The following is a 12793-nucleotide window of genomic DNA, read 5'->3' as shown; positions in this document are numbered from 1 at the left end:
CCTGGGATAATTCAGATAACTTAACCACTTCGGAATCATATGAAACTTCTAGGATATGTCCAGTTTGACATTTAAAGACTGTGTCGGGGCTTTGGTGCGAAAATGACGATAGTTGATCACACTTTATGCATATTAGGGTTTCAAGGTTCCCCTTCTTTGAGCACGGTTTTGGTTGTGTTTTTGGCATAACTTGCGGTTGATTTTTGCAACATTAGATAGTATTTGGAAAGACTTTTCCAACGATATATGGAACGTCAAAATTCAACGAGCACATTTCTAGATGTCAAGAAAGGCCAACATATCGGCGCTAATATATATTTTTTGTTAAAAGAAAATGACAACTAAAAAGAAAGATAGCAACATTATCTGATATTACAACATCTAATTTCTCCACCCTAGCCTTAGATGCCACTTGTGGGCTATAGACTGCATTGGCACATGCTAACATGCACCACATTTCAGCAAAAGAGATAATTTTCTCTCTCCTCCTCCATTTCATTTATTTATTGGGTTGTTAATTATTCATGTAACAAGGGTGAGTTATTTTAGAAAAATAACAAAATGATGAAAAGAACAATATGCAATAAGTAGTGGGACATTGAAGAATCAATTATGTGGGGGGTAATTTAAACATTTTATTTTCTTTTATTAGAATCTCATAATTATATTGTAAATTGATATTTATTAGATCATGCAAGGTGTTGAGGCAAAGGATATCATAAGTAGAATTCGTAAATAGGGAAAAAGATCTCTGTTCGGGAGTGTGGCATAACCTATGCTAGCACTCCCATGAATCTATCTCTCTCCTCCTCATTTGAAAAGACACATTTGCCCCCCTTGTTTTAAGAAGGAGAGAGATAGAACATGGGGGTGTTGGCGTAGGCCACACTCCCGAACAGAAAACTGCTTCCCTTGTAAATGTTAATGGTTTTTATATTGTGGTGATTATATTCTATTTATCTGTGAAAAAAACTATTATATTCTTTCTAGTGCTTTAATGAGTATATAGGTTTCAAGCATTGAGAAGTGTGTCTTGAGCCTAAGCATCAAACTAGAAGATTTTTAAACTACTCAAGAGACTTTATCATGAATTTATAGAGCTCAAGTTGGAAGATCAAGTCAACCTATTCATGAGGATTCAAACAACTTGAACCATAAATTGGAGATTTGTTTTAGTTTGCTTAAATGTATCCTAGATGTTGATTTTCATCTTGTAATATCTAGATGATCCTAGGATGTAATGATCGCAAGTGTTCAAGCTCAGCTAATTATCTATAGATTTAATCTAGAAAACCTAAGATAGGTGGTTCATAGGGTAGACTGACTAAATGAAACTGAATTTAAATGGTGACATTTATCATAAACATTGACTTAGCCCTCTGGTAATATGCAACAACAAACTCAACCTTATCCCAACTTAATGGGGTCGACTACATGGATCCAAACAAAACAAAGTAAGGGAAACTGAGGTCTTAAAAAAGGGAATGAAAAGATGGAAAAGGGGTTGAGAAATGAGATTTTAAATGAGAAATGGAAAATGACAAATGAAAGACAGGCAAAAAAAAAAAAAAAAAAGAAAGAGAAAAATGAATGTAATAGGAAAGAGGCATAGCCCAGTAAGTCAGTAGAATCTTAACTAAATGGGGTCCGCTACATGGATCCTTGCCCTCCGATGGGCTGTATCCGAGGTCATACTTAGTACAAAACCTAGACTATGCATGTCCTTCCTCACAACTTCTCTTATGGTTATTTAAGGCCTTCCCCGAGCTCTTTTAGCTCCTTCAATCGGAATCATATCATTCCTCCTTATTGGGATATCCATAACCCTTTGTTGAACATCACCATTCCACCTCAAACAACTCTCTTGGAGCTTGTCATTGATTGGGATAACTCCCAAGTAAACTCTAATACAATCATTCCTTACCTAATCTTTTTTAATTTTTTTGCACATTCATCTTAACATCCTCATCTCTGCTACACATACCCCTAGAAGGTAAAATGGTCAATGGATCAAAACATGCATTTTGAAATCATTGTTAAAATTAGAAATGATGATAAACACCTTTATATAGTGAAACATGCAAGTTTTGATGTCGGGAAATCGATTTTACCTACCCTTAGCAAATTACCAAAATACCCATGTGATGTAAAAATGCACTTTACACATGAATAGGATCTTCAACAAACATGCATACATGTGAAACTTTTATAATTTGTACATAATGGCATTTCATGCTAATTACATCATGTGTAAAAATTAAAGTGGCTCCCTGTTCTAAACACCTCATGACATGTATATAATGACACATATACCCTAAATATAGAAAATTATGAAATATATTAAATAACTACATTAAAAATCATGCAATATGGTAGGAATGTACATTGACATGGCAAACAGTGAGAAACACTACATTTCATGTTCACATGTAGAAAATACAAAGATTATACATTTTTTTGCAATTTTTTGGATTTTTTTAATTAAAACTCATAAATGACATATATGGGCTAAAGGGGATGGGAAACGTTCAAAACATGTTCTAAACATTTAATAAAAGAGAGATTAAGCCTAAAAGAATAGTGAAAGACATATATCTTTCACAATATATATATATATATATATATATATATATATATATATATATATATATATATATATATATATATATATGAATTTTTGGTTTTAATATTTTAAAATGCAAAAGACTAAAATACCCTTTTAGGGGAAATATGGTAAAATCACTTTGGCTGAGTTTGTGAGGCATTTTTTACCAAACCAAAACCAATATTTACATTTTGAAACATGCTCTTTCAAATCCACCCAAAAAAACCAAACCAAAATAGGGTTCTTGGGCCTATTTTTGTGCAATTACTAAAATGTCCTTGAGAGCAAATATATTTCAAAGAGGATTTGGAGTCCAAAGTTTTAAGAAAGCATCAAAGGAAGCACGATCCATCACATATTTTTTCAATATTTTCAAAACCTCTAACTATATTATAAAAAGACATTAAATTTAAAAAATTGTTTTAACACCCACTCAAAGAAAATTACAAAATAAATACAAAATGAGAAAAGTGTGAAATATACTCTCAATGCATGGAAGGGTCACAGCTCAGCGTGAGCACATCCGAGTTTTTGAAATCTATAGCCAGGGCCAAGGTTCTAAAACTCAGGTTTCGACCAGCCAGAAATTGAGTTCGTCTCGATTTCGACCATATCTCGGTCGAAACCTGGGATTTTTTCCCATTGATGGGGAAACCAAGGTTTTGACCCTAAAACAAGGTTTTTTAGGTCTGATTTTTTGCAGGTTGCCTATTTTCACATTTTAAACACAATCCATGAATTACATTGACAAAAAATCACTGAAAATAGTACTTGTGGTTATTGACCCAAGTTTACTAACGTTCGCACTGATACGATACAGACACTACAATGGTATTATAAAGTACTTGAACCCTGAATAATACATTGAATCCAAATAAAACATTAAAATGCCCCTCTTCAATTCCATGCAGAGTTTCTTAGTGGGTCTAATCCACGAGCAACGTACTACTGAAGATTGCGAAGCCGTTCCTCCGAATGCACAAGATACGTATCCCATGACATGTTATGGGACCAATTGGTTTGATAATCCATTACTTCCCAATGATAAGCCCCATCATCAACTTGTCCAAGATATCCCAATCTAGGGAAGAGTTCACCGAGAGTGTAAGAAGGTGGAGCTGACACAGATGTCTGTGTACTATTATTCTTCAAAAACTATTGAAAAACCATTGAAAAATGAAATGACAGCCATGGTTTCGACGGTTTCCCAATGGTTTCGACCAAAACCATGTCGAAACTGTCAAAACCGTCAAAACTGGGGATTTTTAAAGTATAGGCCCAACTCGTCTCGGAACCTGTCGAAATCGAGTTGTCTAGACAACTCGGTTTCGATAGGTTTCCATCGAGTTTTGATTCCATGGTCAGGGCCTACCGAATTGAAACTCAAAGAATGCACTCCAAATGGCCAAACTTACAGATCAAGTTGTATTTGGGGAATTTTTAAAAGTTACGGGAGCATTGTATGAGAATTTCACAGGTAGGGTTTGAAAGAGGGTACAAAGGGCTTCTTCTTAGGAGATTTTTCCCAGATATTTTTTAACCCCCTAAGGCCTCCAACTAGAGGTCTATTTATATCCCAATATATGTTTGAAAAAATGCCTCAAAATCCCCTAGGGTTGCAGCCAGCACAATCGACGACGCGTAATGATAGGACAACACATGCAATCATGCGTGATGGGATGGGAGCAGGTGGTTCGGGGCTGTACAGTGATGGATGGGAGTAGGTGGTGGTTGCGCGCGCAGCGTGTGCATATCAGCAGGCATAGTATGCCATGCCTATATATATAATTTTATTATTTCATATAAAATTCCATTTTAAGGCCCTAAATTAAAGTGTTAATAACTTTCAATCTGTGTGATCGATTTTGACGTGCTACATATCGTCGTGAAACTCTTATTGAGCACTTTCCATAAAAAAACCCAAGAATACGTAGAAATGGCATTTCGTACTGATCAAGATCCAAATAGTATCAGATTTTCATGAAAATTTATGTGTGAACTTAAAATAACCAAATAAGACCATCCGAAGAGTTTTGGCCCTAATCTGGGATTCAGATGTCGAGAAAAGTACTAGGGGCAAAACAATCATTTTCATAAATGATGTTGGATTTGGATGAAACTTCACACACAGGTAAAATGGTTAATAAGGCTATCCTATGACTCTTTGTTCTACCTAAGAAAGTTTGGGGGTAGAAATAAGTCAAGTCAGGGTAACACGATAATGTTTGCCATTTCGCTGATGTGCAAGCCAGTTAGGCTTTGATCAACATCGTCGAGATGTTCTCCCAAGGTGTCAAAAATGTTGTGTCTACAGATCTAATATATGATATTAATAATTTTTCCAAAAAGGTTAGGTGGGTTCGGTTGCTTTATGAAATATTGTGGGCTCTCTCCTTAGATTTAAATTGAATGAATTATAATTATATTTTTCCAAAAACTGCTTGGTAAGATTCCAAAAGATTGTTCCCCTCAGATCATAACAACAAAATTAATCATATTTTGCCAAAAATAGCTAAGTGAGATTTCAAAAGATTTTGAGAGCATATGTATTGAAGAAGCTAGCACATTGGTTAGCTATTTACCACTTTCCTCGGATTTAACATCAACGAATATAAATAACTTTTTCCAAAAAGGTAAGATAGGGGGGGGAGCTTGGTTGTTTTATGAAATACCATGGGCGTTGAATTATAATGCTCCTCAGATTTTGAAGTCAATGAATATTAATGGTATCTTTCCAAAATTCGTCAGATATGATTAAAAAATAAAATCTTTCCTCAGATCTTAAATATTGACATAAATAAATCCTATTTTCCCAAAAAAACGGTCAGTTAAGATTTCAAAAGATTCTTACATGGTATGGGCTGAAGAAACCTGCATATTGTTTAGCTGGTTATCACTTTCTACTGCTTCTATATAAAGGTGTTCATGCTAGTTTACTTATCAGATTCAGTAGCCTAAACCATTTTCAGTCCCTATGCCTCCTTAAAGAGCTATTGCCACCATCAACAAACTGATAGTTTTTCTACTCAAATTCACTCATATACTTTGTGGAATCTAAGTTTGAAATGTTTAGGTAGCTAGTAAAAGCAACGTATGCAGGATATTGGAACCTCTCTCTCTCTCTCTCTCTCCCCTTTTATGTGTTTACGTTTACATGTGGATATACTTGTTTAAGAAAGTATATTCCTTTTAAACTATGAGTTTTAAGAATATTATTGAATTTGTTGGGTTGCTTTTCCCTTTTTTTTCCTGGTTCAGTTAGAGAAGTGAAAATTGACGTTGAGATAACCAATGCTACCGCATCAACAGATAGAGTTTCAAAAGCATGTAAAGGTGATAGAGTCAAGTTACATTGGATCAACGATTTACCAATTTCCAGAGTGAGTATATCATTAGACTTACCTTCGGATAATAATTTTTTCTTTTATTTTATTTATGCATATATGTATAAATTATGGATTTTGAGAGAAAAAAGTAATATGGTAGCATTTCTTCTGCTGATAAGGAGCATGTAATATTTATTCCATCCAATCGACTTCCATTTTGAATAGTTGGATCTTAAACTACTGTTTTCAACTTCAATCCTGGTGGTTATGAAAACTAAATTTATCCCTTCTTATGATTCTTATAAATAATAGTACTTGTACATACTTTTTCACTTTTCACAAAATTTTTCTACATTGGCAGCTCATCCAAACTCAGTCCGCATCATTGGATGGAAAGAGGGACTGTGATGGATGGATTAGGGATGCTCAGACATCTGGAGGAGAAAGACATGGCGAAGAAGAATTTTGAGCATCCCGTCGATGCCCATCTCTGCGGAGAACGCTGAGACGATTCTGACGTCGCTGAATGGACTAAGGTCGGTCGGGTTGGTTCCGATCTGACGTTTCTCAACTTTACTTATCAGGTTGGTCCCCTTTTATTTTAGCTATTATTTACTAGATGCGTAGTTTACAAAGAAAGTTATTGGATGTGTATGTTAGTACAATTCCAGTGAGAGATTCTAATGTGCTTTGTTCCCTCCATGGATCACCCTAGCGAACATTAGTACAACCCACCCTGGATGGCATGGCAGCGGGAGCGCATCCTTTGTGGCACTCTCCATTGTGCTGCAGAGGAACCACTGTCGGGCTGGTCATGGGGTCAGCATCGTAGGCTGATTTCCTTATCCCATTAAGTCTTCTCTCCCTTAGCCTCCCAGGGGGTAGGGGAAGGTAGAGAGGGGTACCTTTTTGGCACAATATGCTATTCAAGAGAGTCGATCCCTTGACCTCCTGAGGGTATGCACAATGGAGGGTCCCAAAAAAAAAATTTACTGGTTTTATAGTACTAACTTAAGGGAAAAAGTTGGGCATATAGCCGATATATCGCAAACTAGCACCCATTGTCTCTCTCCCTTCCCCCCACTCCTTTTAAATAATGGGTAGGAAGCAATTAAGCCCATGCCCATTTCTTTTTCTCTTTGTTGATGTTTTACTATTGTTCAATTAATTACAGGAAATGAATTTGCATGATACAGACACGAGGACACCACTAACCGAGTGGGTACGTTATGGCTTGAGTTGGTGCTGAACCCGGACTTGCAAGAGAAGAGACATCTCTAAACATATCAACTTGGAGGTAGACTTCATCTCCTCCCAACTCCAAAGCCATTTTGTTCTTGTTGTAGTGGTGGCAATACTAAATATGTATCATTTGATGCTCCCAGATTGCTGATGGTCATTTGATTCGATCCAAACTGCATTCCAATATGGGGAAGTTTCCAACATAGTTACTATCGGTGCTATTGCAGTTTGGAGCTTCGTTATATCCAACAACTGATCCCACCGAATCTATGCTCTGAAATCCAACAAAGTCTTTGTTTTACAAAAAAATTATTATTAATTTGTATCTTATTTATGGATATATCATGTTCGGGGTACAATGTCTTGTATCCCCTCGCTTACATAAGTGGGCTGGTTCTAAAAGGGTCGTTAAGAGGCTGTAGGTTTCATTATATATTTTTAACAAGGGTCTTTTCTTTGTAATCAATCTTAGAGGTGTGAGGACAAGTGGTTGTAAACCTCATTCTCCATTGATAGTAAAGCACTCATCTCACCGTGGATGTAGGCAATCTTGTTGAATCACGTAAATCTTTGTCTGTATTGTGTGATTGTTTGTTCACAATTTCCATTATTTTCTGCATCGCTATAGGTTCACCTTCTTTCTTCAATATCATCACCCTATCTAGATGAAGCCGATTGACTTGAGTGAGGGGTTGAAGTTGGCCAATGAAATGAAGAACCCTCTCCCTATCGTAGCTCTTCCGAGGAATGTTGTACAATAAGCCTGTCTATTCTTCTAAAAATATAATAATGCAAGATTTTGAGGAACTCATATTCTATGGTTTGTCCATGGATGTCTTCCAAAGTGTACAGTGACCGCTACATCCATGGTCGTTTGGGGTTCACCTATGATAGATGATAACCATAGATAACATTATATACAACTTAACTCAACTCAACCTTATCCCAAGCCAAGGTGGAGATGTTGTCCAAACAGGCAATACTCTTAGACTTGGAGCGAAACTGGGTCTGAGTTTCCATAATAGGCCTTAGACCCAACACAACCCACACTTCTGATTCTTATTTTTCCACTTTGTGTGAAATAAGAGGCAACAAACCAAACTTCTTTCCTCTTTCTCCAGTTACCAAATAAACAATCTTACATCTCTATCTCTCTCCTCATCACATAAAATGACCTCTCTGCGACCCTATCCTCAGACATTCAGATGTAAGAGAAACTATGTAAGAATAGGTGCCTATCATAGGAATAGATATGTAAAGAGAAACTACATATGACCAAGTACTTGTCATGCAAATAAAAATATTATTCTTGAATAGTTTATTCATTAGTGGATCAACTTCAGTTTTTTGTTTTTTTTTTTTTTGGGGGGGGGGGGAGGGTTAGGTTGTCTTCTAATGGGAGTTTAACTACAGCTACAAGGTCAACATGATCTACGACCAACCTTTTCTTATTACTGATTTACAACCACTCTCTACCAATGGTCAAACTGATCCACCACAGGCGCACCACTGTTGACCTATGGGTTTGTCTTTTATTCTCTCTCTTACTTTGACCACGTGGGTTCCATGTAAATATAACAGTTCTTCGTGTGCCATTATTGGTGTAGTGTAGAAGAGTCCTCCCACACTTGTGTCTTGGGGAACCTTGATCTCCCAAAAGATAAACTAAGACTTTTTTTCGGTAAAAAAAAAAAAAAAACTACTTGGTCGCATGGCTCTTGTATCCAAACAAATGCAAACATAGGAGCGCAAAATTATTGCCTTACCCCTCATAAAGTCAAAAACCGCATCGATGTTGATGCCCTATGTGCGTACACTCTCCTAGTCTCCTTAGCCCCACAATGGTGCAGGTGCTATACAACTAGATCCCCCCCGCCCCTCCCCCTTTTATTATTAAGACTCTTGTTACCATCACATCAACCAACATACTATTAGTGAATCATTAGTTTATTATTAGTGGGCCAACTCCCTTACAAGAACGAACGTGGATCATGTTCTTGTACAAGTACCATCCTAGGCCCTCTAGGGCCAGTCACATGGAATCCACTGTGAGACCCATAGGAGGAGTTGATTCCATGTGACTGGCCCTGGAAGGCCTTGGACAGTACTTATCTTCTCAACTGGTCATAGAACAGTCTTATAGAACTTTCCTTTAAGCTTCAAAAGAATACGTCGGTCACACAAGCACTCCGAACGCACCTCTCCACTTCATCCATCCTACGTTAATTTTATGTGAAACATCATCCTCTATGTCACCTTTATTTATGATTGACCCTAGGTATTTAAAATAGTTACTTTGCGGTAACTCTCTTTCTTTAATTTGCACCAAGTCAGTACCCATCATAGTGTGACTAAAATTACACATTATATACTCTGTTTTCGTTCTACTAATCTTAAAGCCTCTAGTTTCCAAGGTTGATCTCCATAGCTCTAGCTTGGCATTATTCCTGCTTTTATCTCATCCATCAAAATGATTTCATCGGTGAAGAGCATACACCACTAGGTCTCGTCTTGGATGCTCTTGGTTAGGTCATCCATGATGAGTACAAAAATATAAGGGCTTAAGGTTGATCCTTGATGTAATCCAATCGTAATTGAGAATTCCTTGCCCTGACCTCCCACATATCTCACACTAGTCACCATGTCCCCATACATATCTTTAATTACATCCACATATTTACTCGACACCCCTCTTTTCCCTAGAACATGCTAGATTAAATCTCTAGGGACTTGGTTATAGGTTTTTTCCAGGTCAATAAAGCCTATATATATGAAAATCATTCTTGCTATCTCTATGTCTTTCCAAGAGCCTCCTCAATAGATAGATAACTTCTATCATGGATCTACCTAGCATAAAGCCAAATTGGTTCACCGATATATGAGTCTCTCTTCTCAAACGGGCTTCATACCTTCTCCCAAAGTTTCATAGTGTGGCTCATTTGCTTTATGCTTGTATAGTTATTGCAGTTTTGGATATCACCTTTATTTTTGTAGATCAAGACTACAATGCTTATCCTCCATTCATCTGGCATCTTCTTTGTGTTCATAATCCTGTTGAATAGATTGGTTAGCCAAAAAACTTCACAACTTCCTAGGGTTTTCCACACTTATATTAGAATCTCATCTGGGCATGGTATCTTGTCTACTTTCATTTTTCTTAAGGCTTCTTTAACTTCCACCACACTAACCTTTCGTACATATCTATGACATGTGGTCTCTTGTTGAGTACTGTAATCATCCGGGTCACTTCTACAACCTATCTGTATTTAGTAGGTCACAAATATACTCATTACATCTCTTCACAATATCTTCTGATAAAATGAATAGACCTTATTTTGGTTTACTTGGCAAGGTATGAGAATTTATTGAAAAATATATCCACGTGACATGATTTAAAATGTGAAAAAGATTGTTTATTGTATTGGAGGCCGATATGCTTTAGAGTGAATGACCGGTACATGATCTGCTGCTAATCATGAGCACCCTTATGCAAATGGACATTAGGACGGTTGACCGACAAATCGGTCGGAGGATGTCCAAAATGTGTTATTCGCAGTTTACATGGCAGTGGTAACCATCGATCATAGTTCAAAAAATAAATCCGTTTGAAATCATAATGAATAATTCTTTGATTGTTGGAATATGGTCTATAAATAGTGGAATAGTCTAAGTTTCTTTTTTTTTGGGTTGAGAATAGTCTAGGTTTCACCAAGAGACTTTTAGGCAAATACGTGAAAACTCTATCAAGCTAACAATGTGAAAAATTCCATCGCCTATGTGCTTCAATTTGCAACTCTGATGAACTATTGAGCAAAGAGGTTGAAAAGAAAAGAGCTAAAACTTGAAAATCAAATCAATCATTAAGCAAAGGGGATCAACATATGTGCTAAAACTTGCATACCTGCTTGTAAAATAGGTAACTTGTGTTTCGGTTTTTAGTGATTGTGTGGTGAATGGTATTGAGGCCCTGAACTTTGGTGAGTATTTCTCCTACTATGTAAGGAGAGTAAAAATGTAAAAAAAAAAAAAAAAAAAATTCAAAATTTCAAAGGAAACGGGGGTAAATCTGTCCAGTACGGATCAATCAAGAATCGACCAATCCAGTGGATCCGATTCTGATTCCTCAAACCATGCTTCAGATCATATTCGGAATTTGGGGATCTATAGTGGTCAATCCCTAAATCCTTGGACACAAGAATCATAGGGCAGCTCACCTATTGATTAAAGTGAGCCTCTTTACCTGCCAAGGAATCCCTCCTATGGTAAAGAGGTTCTTATTAAATCTGTTGCCACTAGTATGCCAACTTATGCTATGTCCATGTTTTCTCTTCCTACCTCTATCCATGATAATATTAATAGCCTTATCAGACGGTTGTGGTGGAAGGATAGGAATGGGAAGGGGGTCTTTTGGAAAAAATGGGATGTCTTTTGTTCCCATAAGTCGGTGGGTGGTTTGGGCTTTAGAGATTTGGGGTCGTTTAACCTAGCCTTGCTAGCTCGCCAAGGGTGGCGTATCTTGCCTCATAGTGATGCGCTTTGGGTCCGAGTTCTAAAAGGAAAGTATTTTCCTTCTTCTTCTTTTCTTGAAGCAAAGGGTCGACAAAATTGCTCTTGGGGTTGGCGTAGCATTCTTAAAGGAAGGGAATCTTTACTTCCTGGTTTAAGAAGGCGTATTGGTAATGGGTGTACAACTAGAACTTTTGAGGACTCATGGATCCCTTCTCTCCCTGGAGGGTGTATTACTAGCTGTCTTCCGAATCCTAGATATAATTTGGTTTTTAGCCTTCTTCATCAGCCCCTTAAGGAATGGAATTGCTCTATTCTTTCTAATCTCTTCTCGGTTGATGAAGGAAGGGCTATTAGGTGTATCCCTTTGCCTATCTCGGATATAGAAGATAGTTGGATTTGGGCCTGTTCTAAGAATGAGTTCTTTTCTGTCAAATCTGCTTATCATGTGATATTCCGCAATCGCGTTAGTACCCCCTCCCTGTCCTCTGACCTTTTTTGGAATTGGTTATTGGGCCTGAAGCTTTTACCCAAGATAAAGCTTTTTCTTTGGCGACCTTGTTCTAATGCTTTGGTTGTTAATGAGCTCCTCTTTAGGAGATCTCTGGCTCAAAACGTTTTGTGCCCTTTTTGTAAAGATGTTGAGGAGTCTATAGTCCACGCCTTAGTTCTTTGCCCATTTGCTTCCACTTGTTGGCGGCTCTCTCCTCTTCGAATTGATACTAATTTGTTTAATGGTTCAACATTCAAAGACTGGATTGCATTTTTAAACACAATAGGGCAGCATTATCCAAACCCGAATGACTTTGCTTTACATTGAACATCCCTTTGTTGGGAAATTTGGAAAGACAGAAATAGATTTATTTTTTCTTTTATTCAATCTAATCCTCTCACTCTAATATATGCTTTTTATCTGTTCTTGGAGGAAAGCTTGGTTGGATTGCAGTCTCCTCACTTACCGCCAAATGTACCTTTGGTTGATCCTTGCCCTCCTCTGAGCATGCCTTTGCATTGTCCTTGTGCTATTACTGACGGTGCGTGGTCTGCCAGCTCTTCTAAAGGCAGACGTGCAGTTAATCTGGTTGATTCTTTAGGAGGCTTTATGGTAGCTTGC

Source organism: Telopea speciosissima, chromosome 5 (assembly GCF_018873765.1).
Source record: "Telopea speciosissima isolate NSW1024214 ecotype Mountain lineage chromosome 5, Tspe_v1, whole genome shotgun sequence".
In the NCBI taxonomy this organism is placed as follows: Eukaryota; Viridiplantae; Streptophyta; class Magnoliopsida; order Proteales; family Proteaceae; genus Telopea; species Telopea speciosissima.
Note: the sequence above shows the minus strand (reverse complement) of the source record.